The sequence below is a fragment of the Carassius auratus genome, unplaced genomic scaffold, assembly GCF_003368295.1.
Source record: "Carassius auratus strain Wakin unplaced genomic scaffold, ASM336829v1 scaf_tig00002643, whole genome shotgun sequence".
In the NCBI taxonomy this organism is placed as follows: Eukaryota; Metazoa; Chordata; class Actinopteri; order Cypriniformes; family Cyprinidae; genus Carassius; species Carassius auratus.
In genome coordinates this window covers 1-17,856 of record NW_020523469.1, presented here as the reverse complement: position 1 = coordinate 17,856, position 17,856 = coordinate 1, and the positions used below count along the sequence as shown (strand labels likewise).

General features: G+C 35.7%; 1 pseudogene; it reads left to right on the top strand.

Moving 5' to 3' along the window:
* Positions 1–618: 618 nt before the first annotated feature.
* Positions 619–14,606, top strand: LOC113069986 (tax1-binding protein 1 homolog A-like; annotated as a pseudogene).
* The last annotated feature ends 3,250 nt before the right edge of the window (positions 14,607–17,856 follow it).

Sequence of the window (17,856 nt, the reverse complement as noted above, 5' to 3'; positions counted from 1 at the left end):
TTGTAGGCGTTGAGTGAACTTATGACCATGTTGTCCAAATCCGAGAGTGACAGTTTGTGGAAAATCCCTTCGTTATCGTTTACTATATTACACCTACCTTACATGAATACTTCCAAAAACAAACGTTGAAAAAATACAATAATGAATAAAATATCCCTTTCTAGTACACTGGTTGCACAAATAGGACTTATTCGGCGTTGAATTTAAAATTCCTTATCCAGTAATCACGAAAGTAAAATAATTTGTAAAAAGGCCCCGATATCAGTGACATAAGTAAATTTTATATACATATTTGATACCGATCTAGATGTATTATACACTTTTGATATACTTTGCTAAGAAAATTTAACTATTCTAATTTCACTCTTAACATAATAAATGATCAAACGTTACCTAAACAATCAGATCTGCATACAGCAACCATATTATATTCTATAAACTAGTATTTTTTTGAACCGGTTCCTGTTCGAGAGAACCGATTCTCTGAAAAGAATCAGAATTCCCACTTCTATTATGCTGGTCTTATCCAGTAACCAATGGTAAGCCACGGATCTCGGTGAAAAGAGTAAATAAACCAATCACAGGGCGCAACCGACCGGAAGCAGCATGACGTTCCTAGATTCCCAAAACATGTTGACACCCGGTTCAGCTACATGACAGAGACGCGCTCAATCTGCGTTGTCTAGCAATCTAAATAACAAGAGTTACAGATCTTCAAGTAAACATGGATTACAGGTATAACGGACATATTGAGTGACGTCTTATAATATAGATATATATATATATATATATATAGTGTTAATCTTGGAAATATATGTTGGAATTGCATGCGGTCCATCTCGATGTGTTTAGGGGTGGGATTGCAGTGGGATGATTAAAACTCTTCAGTTTATCCTCTAAAGGCACCGGCAGTAATTTACGCCGTATAATAAATAGACGCATGCCACATCATCTAGTATACTTGTAGCTACGATTACAATCCGCAGCGACTTGTTAGTTAGCAACATGATGCAAGTGAAATATATCTAGAAAGTCGCTTTCGGTTTACGCAAACATGCTTTATTATGATTAAGAAGGAATATTATGTTTTAAACCGTCATATAATGAGTTCAAAGCGAATATGTCATTTGCTGTCATTGATGTTAAAGGCCTGGGCAGGGATGGCAAGCAGCATCAGCAGTGCCATGCATGCACACAGGCCTTCTCGGCATCGCCCCATCCTGCCTGAAATAGGGCAGGTCTTCTTCATGCAGATGTACATGGGCTTAAACCAATTGTATGTTAGCTCAGATATATTTAAGCATCTAAATAACAGTTTAATGCAGTAGAATGACCTATAGTTTATTTTGAATTATGCATTGCTTATTCACACCATTATAATTTTCAATGTAAACTCTTTTGTTTTGTTTCTTTCAAAGTGGCTGTATATATATTAACTTTTGTGAACATCTTAGGATTTAAAATGAATTAAGATAGACTTATGTACACTTTAAGGAATGCTTGATTCTGATTGGTTTATTTTTTAATAATTCCAGGGCCATATTGTATGATTGGCCTTTAATTCCGTAAAAGGAGTGTTTTTTTAGCTATGTTTTATAGGAATTCCTATGTAGCTATGTTGGTGTTATGGTTCTCCGAGGTCTCTGAAAATAATATAAAATCATTTTAAATCACTATTTTTAAGTGATTTTATTTATTTGGTAAGTAGCTGAGTAATAATACAGAATAATTTTTTAAATATCATTCACAGTGAGTCCCTGTTGGGGTTAATTTTGTACTAATGAGCATTTGACTGAACAATATCCCCTGCCTATATCATGAAACAGAAATTGGGTCAGTTAAACCTCATTATTTCTTTGTTATTTACATTCCTTCTTGTTTCAGGTAGACCAATCACAGGCTTTCCTTGAGCACTTATGATGTCATCAGCCTGTAATACAGGAGCATCTGCTGGTGGAGGAGGAAGTGTTGTCATGGAGACGTCCAACTTCGCCCATGTCATCTTCCAGAATGTTGGGAAGAGCTTCCTCCCGCAGACAGCGCTTGAATGTCATTACACACTCACCCCCTTCATCATCCCACATCCCAAAGACTGGGTTGGCATCTTTAAGGTTGGCGTACGTTAATAGTTCACCAAGATATGGTCTTTGCAGGGCCTACAATATTTAGGCTTGCATACACAGAAATGCTTTTTGAAAGAAAATTATCCCGATTTAATTTAATCTCACTTTCTTTTCTCTTGCTCTTCTTTCATCTTGAAATTTAATCTCGCACTTAATCAAGAGGAAATGAGCGCATGGAAACTTTTCATCTTGTTAAGATACGGTGACAGTTTATGACTGGTATAAAAGGCACTTCAAATCAACCAGATCTTTCCAGACAGCATTTAGAGTGGTAGGTTGCAGGGGAAAATGTGGATTGGAAAAAAGATGGTTAATCCACTCAATATCACTCTTGTTTTTGATGGTTAGTTTACGGGGAATAGAGTTGCGGTGTGTGTGTGTGTGTGTGTGTGTGTTTGATTGCATGTGCTGTTGTGCTGGATGCCATGAGTGTTTCCATGACAAATGATGCCTTCCTTATTCTTTTGCTTTAATATTTTCTCCTTTCATCCTTGCATCTGCAATAAGATGCAGTGTAATAACAGATATTAGCTGTTATGTGTAATGTATAACTGGATAATTGTAGTCACACTTGGATGTATTCAGACAGTATCTATGGACTTGTATTTAAATTATCGATGAGGTAATGTGGGAAATATTCTTCAGGCACTCACAAACACTCAGTACACACACCTTAGCCTGTGCTTTATATTACTTAGTGAACCACAGGCTCCCTCTGGTGTTGTTGAGGAAGTACTACTCCTTCAGCAGTGAGTTGCATAATAATTTAACAATTACTAACATTTTCTATGTGCAGGTGTTTGTTTGTTTGTTTTTTAACTCAACTAAAATAAAAAATTAAAATAAAGTAAATAAAGTGTTTATTTAGAGTGCAAAACTTAAATTCACCTTTTATATTAAAAGTTGCTAATTATTTTTGAATAATTGTACTTGTATATTGTATTTTTTTTATTATTTGTAAAGTCCTACAAATATTTAGTTGCAGCTTTTTTACATTTGTATTTGCAATGTCCCTTTTTATTTGAAGTGCAAAAATTAAGTTTTACATAATTGCATGTAATATTTATATGAAATGTTCGTAATTATATATAAATAATTTAATTATATTTTTGTAAAGACCTAAAAGTATTTACCTCCAGCTCCTTAATTTCTACTTGCAATGTCCTTTTTTTACTTAAAGTGCAAAATTTCAGTTTTAAATGGTTGCATTTAATATTTTGATGAAATGTTATTAATTGTATGTAAATAATTATATTTTATCTTTTTAATTTTTAAAGCTCTACAGACATTTAGCTTCAGAGTTTTAAATTGGACTTGCATTATCCCTTTTTATTTAATGTGCAAAATTTCAGTTTAAAATTAATATGATAATTTCATATTAAATGTTATTTATTATATTTAAATACTTGTATTTTATATTTTTATTTGTAAGGTTTTACATATATTTAGCTGTAGTTTTTTCTTCTATTTATTTGTACACACAGTACAAAAAAATACTGCATACACACCTGTGTAAAAAAAAAAAAAAAAAAAAAAAAACCTTTTTAGGTTGGCCAGGTGAACATACATAGTACTCTTTATCAAGGAGTATGTTGAGACATGTTGAAAACAGGCTACCTTTAAGCAATGCTAAAAAATGCTGTGTTATCATGCATATACACATCCATACAGTTTGTCCACAGACACACACACACACACACACACACATTCTGAAAAGGACTATATAATTAAGCTGTCACACACATGCCAGACATGTTCTTATGCACCTGATTTATAGTTACGTCAGCCCTCTTATTATTTAATTTATCATTTATCAGTCCTGTATGTGCAAGCATGGCTTGTTTGAAACACACTCGGATGCCTTCTCTCTTTCTCTTTCCTCTTGCTCTCCTCTTTTCTTCTCTTCTCTGTAATTAATAGGTGATTTCTTCACAGATGACTGCCTTCCAGATGAAAGCAGAATACTTTCCATAAAAAAAAGAGATTACAGATGTGATGTATTGTAATCAAAGTAAATGTCAGGTAGTGCTGTGAAAAATCACAATGACAAATTGCTGACTGTGTGTGTGTGTGTGTGGCTTGTTTGTAACTGTAAGATGTAACCACATGTGGCATGTTTATGATGGTGGATTACATTCTTTACTTCATTTCCATCATATTTCATTTACAATTGTGCAAAACCATACAGTTACTCATGTATGTGCACACACATATGTGTGGTTTTACACTTGCTTTTTTTTACTCTTGCAAAGGCAAAAATTATGAAATTCACCTGCACACACACACTTTTCAGAGTAACCACAACATTTTTAGCCGACTTTGAAGCAAGTGTAAAATTTGCACATTTTTCCCATTCCTTTTTTTCCGTTACGCCTCCTTTTCCAACCCTGCACATACACTGTGCCTAAGACGTGCAGAAGGTGTTTCCATTCCACAGAAGTGTTTCCATTCCTCTTTGAGCTCATTGTGATATTTATAACCTGTGAAATCAATATGAAACAAAGTATTCAAGACTTTAGATCTCCCTCAGGTTTAATGTATTGATAGTAAGTAAAGTTCCTTTTTTTCTCACTCACTTTCCATCTGCTTTGACTGGGTGTCCCTTAAACTTTTTTATATAGTCTCTGTGTTTATATAGTTTTGCTTGAATTGTTATGGTCAAAATGAACTAGTGTTTTTATATGGTTTACAGTAACCGTTTTCATAGGCCTTCATTGGTCTGGTCACAAAAGTTTTAGTTCTGACACAGTTGCTGTTGTGTGCGTGTGTATATGTGTGTGTGTGTGTGTGTGTTAGGTGGGCTGGAGCAGTGCAAGAGACTACTACACGTTCCTCTGGTCTCCCATGCCTGAAAACTACACTGAGGGATCCACTGTTCATCGAACCATCATCTTTCAGGGTATACACACACACACACACACACACATTTTTTGCTTTCATCCCTCATAATTTAATTGGACTGTGAATGTGGGTGTTATTAATATTTATTAGTAGTTAATTAGTTATTGTGCTAATATATATATATATATATATATATATATATATATATATATATATATATATATATATATATATATATATTGCACAACCAGACAATAAGTTATCACTGTTATTTAAGTTAAAATGGAAGGAGTCATACTTTTTTATTTCAGAACTTTTGAAAGTTCATGCAGAATTCATCTTTGATGTTTGTTTTGTCTTTTTTTTTTCGCTTTTTGCTTTGCTTTGTTTGCAGAAGACAGTTCTATTGTACATTTATTTAAGAGGGTGCATCTGATAAAGACAAAAGCGGTAATCAAATACATGCTGTTTCCTAGGTTATTATGTTCCCCGTAGTGATGGTGAGTTCTATCAGTTCTGCTACGTCACACACACGGGTGAAATCAGAGGTGCGAGCACGCCATTCCAGTTCCGCTCAGCCACGCCCACAGGGGAGGAGCTACTGACAGTGGAAGATGATGGGAACTCAGACATACTGGTTGTGACGACAAAGACCGGACTACTTGAGGTATGCTAATCACACATACAAGAGCGGAAATCTCTGCTTTGTTCCAAAACTTAGTAAGCTGCCTACGGATGCAGAATTTTAGGGTATCACAGTTGTGCTCCTGATGCAAAATACAGGCAACATAATCATGGTCTCTCTTAAACAAACTTGTTTTAGTCAAATTATAAAGTAGAGTTGCATATATTCTTTGCAAGAATGCATTGTGACAATTAATAATTGTCAATTAAAAATGCTGTATTTACAATCTGAATACAAATTATAAATACAAAAAATATAAACTGCTGCCTTTGTAAAGAATTCGTCACTCTTGAGCTTCCATTATGGTAAAATGCTGTCTTAGAAGGCAGCTGTCTATGTAGGAAGCAAGGCATCTCACCAGGTTTGGGAATAAAGCTTGTGTCTTTTTCCTTTTGGCTTATTATCTGTATGTGTGTGTGTGTGTGTGTGTGTGTGTGAGCAGCAGCGTGTAGAGGAAGTTCAACAGGAGTGCAAAGAACTGCAGAAAGCACTACACCTCCTCACACAGGAGAGAGATCAGCTACAGGAGAGACAAAGACAACAGTACCAGGTACACACTAATACACACTCGCACATAAAAGTGACCAATCAATGAAGCAGCAAAGATGACTTACACACACACACACACACACACACACACACACACACACACACACACACACACACACACACACACACACACACACACACACACACACACACACACACACACACACACACACACACACACACACACACACACCGTGTTTAAGCTGCATGCAACACAGCAGAGATCACAAGTTCAAGTTATCTGCACATCAAAGCGCTCTCCTGTGTGTCTATGTGCACATTCATGCTATAAGACTTTCTGTCTCCAAGTGTAAAACGCTTTTCTGTTTGACTGACGGTGAACTTACTCCCACAGAGCACTTTATCTTATCAGATAATGGCCGTGTGACTGTGCCTCTGTGTGCATTACTGACCTTCCCCATGAAGTCATGTGATTTCTCCATATGTAAATCTGACTGTGCTGAGGATGATTTACTTTGAGTGAAAGAACCGGGGTTTGAGAAAGAATGAAGAGAAAGAGACCGAGAAAGGTTTACTTGGGCCTGAAGCCATGTTGACCACAGAGGGTAGACGTGACGTCAAACGCGAGCAGGCAGCCAGGAGTTAATGTCCACCAAAACCACTCAACAGAAAGATGGAGACCTGCCCAGTCACTGAGTCAACAGCGGCCAGTCACGGGATTTTCTCTCTCCCGCTCTTTCTGTCTCTCTTTTCCTTCTTCAGTTTTGCCTGCTTTGTTTTGATGATATTCAAAGGTGCTCTTTTTTTAAATACCACACATAAAATGTCACTACTATCGGATACATATCACTGAAATTACTGTTTTTGTGACAGCCTCATGCTCTGTGAGAAGCTTGTCATTTAATGTCTAAGGGGTTTGCAAACATTCGATTGGCTGAGGTGTCATTGAAGGGCAGAGTTTGAAGAAACTGTGGGACAGTTTTTCATTTTGTTGGTTAATGTTAACAGCCCTAATTCATATTATTTCCCATTAATAACTCATTTATTCAAACTTTTTCATCGGCATTTTCAGAACATTCTTTTCTTTTGTCTTTCCCTTTTAATTTGACTTTACTGTCCTTTACAAAATATGGTAATGTGATGGTATCATGCTACATCATTTAGTAATACCATGGTACTTTGATGAAGGCTATTTACAATACTCTTCTCTAGTTTGGGGTCAGTAAGAACTTTATAAGTTCATGAAAGAAGTCTCTTATACTCAGCTGCGTTTATCTGATCAAAAATACATTGAAAACAGTAATATTGTAAAATATTATTAAAATGTTCTATTTTAATATATTTTACAATGTAATTTATTCCTGTCATGCAAAGCTGAATTTTTTTTTCAGCATCATTACTCCAGGCTTCAGTGTCACATGATCCTTCAGAAATCATTCTAACGTGCTGATTTGCTGCTCAATAAACATAAAAATGATCAACATTGAAAACAAGTATGCTGCTTAATATTATTATTATTTTGTAACATTTTAATGCATCCTTGCTGAATAAAACGATTTATTTCTTTAAATTGTTTTACCCCAAACATTTGAACGGTAGTGTAACGGTGTAATGGCAGTTGATCCTGTCTATCTTTTATTTATTTTCTTAAATAATTATTAATTTATCTACTTATTTCAACTGGTTTTGTCAACTTTTCTTGCCACAAAAATAGCCCTAGATGGCATAAATCAAGAAAAAAAAAACATGTAAGTCCCATCAATTAGTTATTAAATATGGTCAATGTCATGTCAAGTATCTACCACGTTTTACGATGTTAAATCTCTTCCACAAAATGAGATTTTCCCTCAACATCAGCATAGAATATGAAAAAAAGGATCTTGGCTCTGATGTGGTGTTGATGCACAACAAGCACATTAAACTCCGCAAGAGCCCAGAAAACAGCAGGATATGATTCAGTTGCTTTGCTGGTCTTTCAGCGCCCCCTGGTGTTTCCTCTGGAGACCCCACTGAAGTCTGTAAGTGTGAATTATGTGTGTCACAAAAGGACAGAGAACACCACAAATAAAACATAAACACTTTCATATTTCTGTCTCACACCCCAGTTACACAGACCCTTTCATATGCCATAAGTGTGCATGTGTCTGTTAAACTGTCAGAACTTACATATGAAAACCGACTTCCACTTTCTCGTGAGAACATGAGTATATATTTTGTGGCTGCTAATTTTACGACTGCACATTTTATTCGCCTGTGCTGCAATTCCGAAACATCATCGGCCGTAAAACCCCACGAGTCACCAGATTAGCCGGAGGACAAGGCGTGTATGCGTGCTTTCAGAACCAGATGTTACTGTGATTTACTGGTGATGACTGTTAAATATGAGACACCGCCGCAAAAGTGAAATCCAACCCCCCTCTTTTTCTGCAAGTTTGTTTGCTTGCTTGCTTTTTTGTATTTTGATGGGGATAGACTGGATCAGACTAATACCTGCATTACTGATAATATTCCGATATTGTTTATAAGATTAGTACAATTTTCTGAAATAACTATTTTGTAAAGTATGTGTTTGATTGTACATGTTTCTTAAATGATTGGTTAGATCACGTTTGACAGATGTGTGCTATTGGATAAAATGCTTGGAGTATTTTGATTGGCTGAAAGGTGGGATTGATAGCTTATGCTGTCCAATTGCAGGAGCTGCAGAAAGGCCTGCTGGAGGAGAAGGAGGAGGCTCAAGCTAGAGTGAGACAACTTGAACAGGACCTGCTAGAAATCAAGCAAAAAGCTGTTCTTAAAGACACCGAAGTGGACTGGTAAGGCCCATACACACCTCACCAGACCAGAATAGAAATCTATTAACTTTTAATTACATTTTATTTATTTGTAATAATTTTTTTCATGATAACAATGAGGTAAATTGAAAAAAAGGTTTATTTATAAATAAAATGTAAAAAGTACATTTCATAATATTAGCATTTGATCTGCCATCCTTTTGCTTTGTTGACAGCAGCACTTAAACTCTGCAGGTTTGTGTTAAAACTGATGTGTTGGATATGATCCATTGAACGTCTTGGAGTCAACAACATCTAATCATCCATACGCACATGATCAATGTTATGATTTTTTTTTTAAGTATTTCCTTTTTATTCCATAATCTTTCTCTTTGACATATTTATTTTCAGTTCTAAATTAGATTTGGATTGGAATGCATATGTATAGTAGAGGATTTATATGCTGTATTACGTTTTTTGCGTTGTCCAGTTTAAGAGACAGGCTACAGAAGGTGATTTCTGAGCGGGACAGTCTACAAACTCAACTGAAGAGTGAGAGAGATGAGAGGGAGCTTTACAAAGTAAGTGTGTGTTGTATCTACAGGTTTTCATATGTATCATATGTATTTAATCAGGTGTAATCATATTCATTGATCAGTTGTGTGATGTGCATCGATCTATGTTGTGTGCACACTTACAGTCTCACGTGCGCAGCGCCGAGCTGGAAAACACTAAACTCAGTGCAGAGCTGCAGATGCTGAAGGCGGTGGAGCTGAACAGGGAGGTCACCATCGCACAGTACCAGGATGAACTACACCGACTACGCACAGAGAGAGACACACAGCCCACCGATGCCGTAATAGACGTTGATTTAAAGAATATATACAAATACAATAAATACTACCAGTCTAAATTTTGGAATAATTGCAATTTTAATGTTTCTGAAAAAAGATTCTTATGCTCACCACTGGCTGCATTTATTTGATGAAAAATACAGTAAATAAAAATAACAGAAATATTGCTACAATTTAAAATAACTGTTTTCTGTTTTAATGCATTTTAAAATGTAATTTATTCCTGTGATGGCAAAGCTGAATTTTCAGCATTTTTCAGCATTTCCTTCAGAAATTTGGTGATTTGGTGCTCAAAAAAACATTTCTTATTATTATCAATGTTGGAAACAATTTTTGCTGCTTAATATTTTCTAGAAAACCATGAATCACTACCATATAAATGATTCGGGTAAGTAAGAAAATGAAATAAAACTTTAATGCAGCATGGACGCACTAAATTGATCAATAAGTGACAATAAAGACGTTTATGTTACAAAGGATTCATATTTCAAATATATGTTGTTCTTTTGAACTTTCTATTCCTCAAAGAATCAGAGTTCCACAAAATTATTAAGCAGCAGTTTTCAACATTGATAGTAATAAGAACCATTATGAAAAATTAAGCATGAATAATGATAATAATGTGCATTGAATAAGCATATTCAAATACTTTTTGAAGGATTACTGTATTATTGATCAAATAAATGCATCCTTGGTGAGTATTCAAAACATAAAAAAACAAAAAAAAACTATTCCAAACTCTTGACTGATTGTCTGTGTTCACATAACCCACGTTTCCTCGTCCTAATGCATTGTGCGCATCTCCAGGGCCTGAAAGAGCACTTGCGTCAAGCTGAGGAGCAGCTCCAGGCCACACGGCAGCAGGCCGCTATGTTGGGCTCTGAGTTACGTGATGCCTCCGGCGGGCGAGATCGCACCATGGCTGAGCTGTACCGTGCCCGTCAGGAGGCTGAAGACCTCAGAGCCCGTCTAACTGAAGCCCAGGAAGAATGCAGACATGCTCAAAATCAGCTGGACAGGATGAGAAGCCAGGCATCACAGGAAGTGGTAACCACCACTAACTGTCCCTTATGTTTATTTGATTGTATATATCTATTAATAACAATATGACCAACACATGGTTTAGACACAGTGTTTAGACAGTGTGAACTGTGAGATAACTCTCTTTCTCTTTCTTGCATTCATGCTTTATTCATGCTATTATTATATTTTTTTACATTTCAGGGCAGGGCTGGAGATGGAGGGGGTGTGGTTTCAGAGTTGGAGGCGGAGCTACAAAAGGAGGTTGAGGAATTAAAACTGCGTCTGAATATGGCTGCAGAGCACTACAAAGAGAAATACAGAGAGTGCCAACGTTTGCAAAGACAAGTCACCAAACTGACCCAGCAACTGGGGGAGAGTAGTAACCGAAATGATGGCTTTACACAGGTGGTAAACTTTTCAAAAATGTTACAATAAAGCTTTTACTCTTACAATGATACATTTAATTTTGTACATAAGATGTTAAGCAGTCTTACATTTTGTCTTTATGTATGTTAGTTGAGGTTTATAAGTGAAGTCTGTTGTGAAAACACCCTCCTATATTGTTCTTTTGTGTGAAATCTTAAAATATTGCATATGTTTTAGGACTGTAATAGGAATGACGCTTCTACAGAGACCACACAGGAGTTACACACACCAGATGCAGAGACTCCACCCACAGGTATTGACAAGGAGAATAAGGAATTACATATAGTCAAATGATGTCCTATAAAACCAAACATAAAGTAAAAGTAAATAAAATATATAAATAAATAAATAAAATTAGTACTAAAAGTTTTGGGGTAAGGTTTTTTTTTTTTTTTTTTTTTTTTTTTAGAAATGAATGCTACAAATAAATGCTTTTTATCCAAAAAAAAAAAAAAAAAAATGCATCACTTGAGCACCAAATCAGCATTTTAGAATGATTTCTGAAGGATCATGTGACACTAAAGACTTTTCTTAATGGAGTAATATATTAAATAGTAAATCATTATTTTAAATTATAATAATATTTCACAATATTACACTTTTTATTGTATAAAGTAAATTAAGTCACTGTATGTATATGTGTGTACATATATATATATATATATATATATGCATTTACACACGCATGCACAAACACAAACATATATGTATATGTTATATATAATATATATAATAACATATATTTGTTATTGGTCTCATTCTAAATGTCCAAAGCTGTACATTTAGACATCAAATATTTAATGGCTGTGATTGTGTCATGTCACACAGCAGTTTCGTGACTAATGTTTTTATATGCTCTATAATACTGTGACCAACTACTTTATGCATTATTCATTAACTTCTCACATTTGAAAGATCAATATACTGTCGAGATCAAACCTGCGACACAAAGAGATGCCGGGAGACTGGGAGATGAAGGTAGACCTGGACAGGATGGGAAGGAAGAGAAAAAAGAGGATGAGGAGGAGGACGACGAAGAGGAGGAAGATGATGAAGAAGAGTGCAGCGTGTCAGTTGAAGCTGAGCTTGCCTGCATGGAGGTGAAATGGAGTGAGCAGTGCACCATCAATGAAAACCTGAAGCTCCTGCTAGCCAGTGAGGAGCAGTGGTTTAAAGTAAGTAAACACACACACACACACACACACAAAGGTGCATGCATGATTCAGGTTCCTTCAGCTTGACAGGCAAACGCCAGCCACGGATACTCACACATTCATTTGCATAAGATATCAGCGCACACAAGCGTGCAAACACAGTTGAACTTCCACGGGTTGATTTTTAGATCCGGTTCACTGAGGTATCACATTTCCGTCAGTCTTGGGAGCGTGTGTGAACACAGCAGTCATTAAGGACAAAGCTGGCCAAGTGGAAAGGAGGTCGTAAAGGGCTCTTGATGTCTGAGTATTTAGACAAAGATGGAGACACCATCAAAAGGAAAGTCTCTTATTTACAGCGTGTTTAAACGCATGCACACGCTCTCACCAGATGCTTTATGACTGTTTGCTGGAGAGCTGGTTAAGACTTTAGTAAACCCATTTCAACTGAACTTCAAACCCAAACAGACATTTACACAACGATAACTCAGAAAGAGGGAAAGAGAAGGAGATCAGCAGATACTAAACTGATGCAATGCTTTTATTCAACAAGGACGCATTAAAAATGTTAAAAAGTGAGAGTAAATAGATTTATACGATTTATCTTTTAAATAAATGCGTTCCTTTTGAACTTTCTATTTATAAAAGGATCCTGAAAAAAAATGCTCCCAATTTCCACAAAAATATTAAGCGGTTTTAAACATTGATACTAATAATAAATGTTTCTTGAGCACCAAATCAGCATATTAGAATGACTTCTGAAGGATCATGTGACACTGAACACTAGAGTAATGGCTTTTGCTTGCCTTTAGAGGAATAAATTATACTTTCAAAATATATTCATATATTATTTAAAATATATATATATATATTTTACAATTGTAAAAATAGTTGTTAATATGTCTGATTTGAACCGTTAACTTTTGAGTGTGACTTCTATGAAATCGATTCTAGCTTGAACCAGTCATTTCAAAAGTAATGGAAATTTGTCAGATTTGGTGATCAGAAAATCCTGAGAAGCACCTCAACATTTCAAGTCCAGAATCAGGATTTAAACCTGTACAGCCGCTCCTCGTCTGTTTTTAAATATTATAGGAATTGCAACTTTGTGTTGGATGTGGCTTTAGTGGTTTACCACTTTCAAGGGGTGTTCTTAGAGCAAGGTATAAAATACACATCTAGATGGCACTCATAAGAAGTTTTATTAATTCCTTGACAGACTCAGATGGCAGAGAAGGACAGAGAGGTGTCCGCTCTGAGGGAGAGTCTTGTGGTGGTGACCAGGGAAAAAGAGAGACTGGAAAAGGTAAGAGCAATTCTTGCTATATACTCTAGTATTTTGTTCTTTGTTTGCTATTCAAAGATCCAAAAAGCTGCAGTATCTTTAAAGCTGGTATTATTAGCTTGATCTTCTAAATGTTAATGAGAACCTTTAAATATTAAAACCTTAATTGATTCTTAGTAGGTTAGACGCTGAAATCAGGCAGAGTGTGAATGTTTGAGCCCCAAGAGTCACGGCTAAATGCCACATTCAGCTCCCTGATTACCCATCAGCACTTGTGTTAAATGTTAAATGTGTGAATAATACCTCTAATCATGGCTCATGGATATGAGGTCAAAGGAGAGGGAAAGAAAAACAAGAAAAAGAGTTAAAAAAAAAAAATGAGGAGAGTTTTACACTGTGTCAGTGCTATTTAAAGACTGGTAATATTTAATCTTTATTACAATAGTACTCAAGATTTCAGTTTCTTTGGTTGAAGATAATTAACCAATATTTTATTCAGGTTCTTGTAGTGTCTAATTACACTGGGTCTCGTTTGTAATATTGATTATGAAATTAATTGCCAGTGCTGGTAATTTAAGCATCAAGGCAGGTTTGTCCTTTATCTTTACAATTCCAGTGACAATGTTTGTATTAGCTAGTTCTACTCCTATAAGCAATAAATAAGTGTTTCCTGTCAGGTATGTTAAGAACTCACTTTGTGATGATATGACGATATAAATCATTTTGTTGACTGTTTGTTTTTCTTGCAGGAGTTGCTGCAGTGTATGAACAGTGTGGAGGCAGCAGGGAGTCAAAGGTCAGAGGTCAGAGAGCCAATGATGCTGCGTTACCCACTGCCCTATGCACAAGACCAACCTCCACTTCAACTGGTACCCCAACAACCTGCTGAACTGCAGTACGGAAACCCCTTATTCAGAGCAAGAGACCCGGGGTGGGTGCTTGCACTTTTATTTATTCATTTATTTCAAATCCATTTTTAAAAATAACTACCGGTACTAGATCATTAGAAAAATGTTAGATTGTCGATAATGACCCATTTATGGTTGAATTTATTTGATAACTAAAGTAAGTAATATTTACTTTAAAAAAAGCTTGAAAGTGTTTTCTTAATTATGAATGATGTAATAAATATCAAGAACTATATATATGTGTGTATGTATGTATGTATGTATGTATGATATATATATATATATATATATATATTATATATATATATATATATATATATATATATATATTGTATATGTATATGTAATATAACTTCATTTCATAAGTGTAGTATATTGTTTTGCTATTGTGTCTAAATTGGGTAGATTATCGAGCACCATTTCAGTGACATTGGCACCTAACTACTGAAAGTTTTGGGATGTGACAGTCCCTACTCAGAACTTCCTGAATTGTTGTTGCTTAGATGGAGCAGATGGGGCATTATCCCCAGAACAGACCCTGCCGGCCCCCCTCCTTTGGCTCCACCGCTGTGGGGTGGTCCTGTGGTCTGCTGTCAGCCTTCACGCAGTCTCAGCCCCCCTGATGGCCCTGGAGAATCCCACTGAGGAGAGCCCTAATGTAAGACACGTACTGTACACATAGACTAGAGCAGTGGAAATATTTTGAAAGCACCACAACAAATATCTGCGGTGAATGTTTTCCTTGGCAGCCTACATGAGGTTACAGGTAGATGTACAATCAGACATAGTCCCTGGTTTAATGTAACTTCAGACTGGTAGTATATGGAAGAGTGCATTTTAATCCTGGACAGTGGTCCAGTTTTCACAGCTGTTGCTTATCTGCCAGTACCATGTTTAAAACACATCCCTGTCTGATCAATGTTATAGTGACATTTTAGAAAGATGTTCTTTCAATGTACAGGCTTTAAAATTAGTGATTTCCCCAAATTTTTTTCGTCACAGAAACTATTGATAAAATTGATCATGTTACTCTTCATCACAACACCAAAACAGAAATGTGTTTTTTACTTGATATTACACTGCATTTCAGTAATTTCACAACACATCTTGCATGTTTATGGTTCTCTGAGGCTTAGTTAATGGTTCACATGTAGGTAAACAAAATATTCCATCTTTTTAAGTACGTGTTTTTCGTTTCGACTTTTTATTGAAATTTTATTCCAAATACAAATCTGTATTGTAATTTCCCTTTTAATTTATACATTTTAGATTTTTTTTATCATTTATGATTAAATTAATTATTAGCTTTTCATAAACTCACAAACTACCAGGGTTTTGCAAACCACAGTCTGAAAAAAATAAATAAATAAAAATAAAACACATTAGCCTAGATATTATTTAGCATTATCTTGAAAAATGATTAAAATATATATTACAGTGATTCACAAAAATTATTTATACTGAATAAGACAACCTTTATTCCTTTTCTTTAATGAGATGTCTAATCTTCTTTGAGTTTGCAAGATTTTACAGTTGTATGTACAAGTAATTTTTTTCAAGTGTGAAAAGGATTGTGATATAAGATGATTGAACAATAAACGCTTAAAAGGATTACTTCACTGAAAATGAAAAATTCAGTCATTAACTATTTACCCCCACATTTTTTTTTTCAATACATTGGTAAGGTTTAGGGTCATAATGGATTATTTCGTTATACGTTTATGGGACATTTGAATTTTTTTTTAAGGCTTGAAAACTTAAAGTTACCCTTCATTGTATTGGCAGGACCAGAGAGCGACAAAGCACATTAATACAAAAAAAGTCCATACAAGTTTGTAATCACGAGGGTGAGGGGTTGTCCTTCTTTAAAAAAGGCTGCAAAAGGACCATAATTAGTCCTAAACGGACACAAACCTATATAATAAGGACGTCTTTAAACCACTATGTACTTTAAAAATATTTTATACAACACCTTATTGTGTACATACAATGTTATACATCGTACTTATATTTAAAAAATATCTTTCTGTAATTACATCTGTAATTAATTTCAGTAGTTACATTAATAATTACACCGTCAGTCCAGACCACCAAACCTGTCCCTAAACTTGACCATATTTCACGCCCAACAGCAACAAAAGTGGATTTGCAATACAACATGAACCCAATTAGTGCATCGCGGCAAACAATTATTTTTAATGCAAGTGCTTTATAGTTAAAGTCAGCTAATATAAATGGGAACCCATTAAACTAGTTCATATGACTTGTCAGCTTTATTTGTGTCTTGATGAAGCTTCTTGTAAGATGGGTGTTATTGTGTCAGTCTTTAAACTGATACTGTATGTGGCATTACCTTTTTGCCACTCTTCAGCAACCTTCACTTTCTTTTTCCTCTCTTCAGCCTTTCCTCTTAAAGTCCACTTTGTAGCTCTTCGATTCAAACCTCTTTCATTCACTCTTTTTTTTGTCTTCTTTTCCTTCACTGCCGCTCTGTATTCCCCGCACCATCAGACCTCAGTTCATAGGTGAATACTGAGGTGGTTCATTTGCATGAAACTGCAATTAAGGCTGTTCTCTTTGAGCTCGTTAGCGAATAAGAGTGACGAGGCTAGAGGCTTCGTTAGAGAGAGATGTTGACGAGGGCTGTGCTAATTGGCTGGGGGTGCCGGCCTGTTGATATTTGAGGGTGCAGATCGACACTGACCCCTTTCTCCTCCTTTCTCGTTTGCTGCGTTAAAAGCCCATTAACGCTTTGCAGAAGGCCGGCTGGTGTGCAGACAGGCGTGGCTTTTCATCGAAATTATGGGTGTGGTGTGTGTATGTGTGTGTGAGATCTTAGCTATTATGTCTCAATAGAGAAGTGGCAGCCAAATGTGTCAGCTGAAGAACATTGTAATTGTTATGTCTCAGTCAAGAAGAAATTATGTGGCGGTGTTTCATTTGGTTTTTTATGTCTTTCTTAGGGAGGTGATGGTGAGGCCCTGCAAGTCTGCGATCATCAGAGCCTGGAATCTAAACCAGAGCCATACCAGCTTCTGCTTTGACACCAGGTAAATGTTAGGAGATATAATGCCTACTATACTACTACCTACTGTGTTTGGCATTATGATTCTCTGTGCACTGTTAATATGCACTGAATGCTTAGAAGTACTTATTTGCCAAAAGCTGTGGTTTATTGCAATACTATGTGAACAACTTTATCCACAATGCAATGCTCTGGACCTGACTTTCAATTACCAAAGTGACAAATGACTTCGACAAGTGTGTTTATAA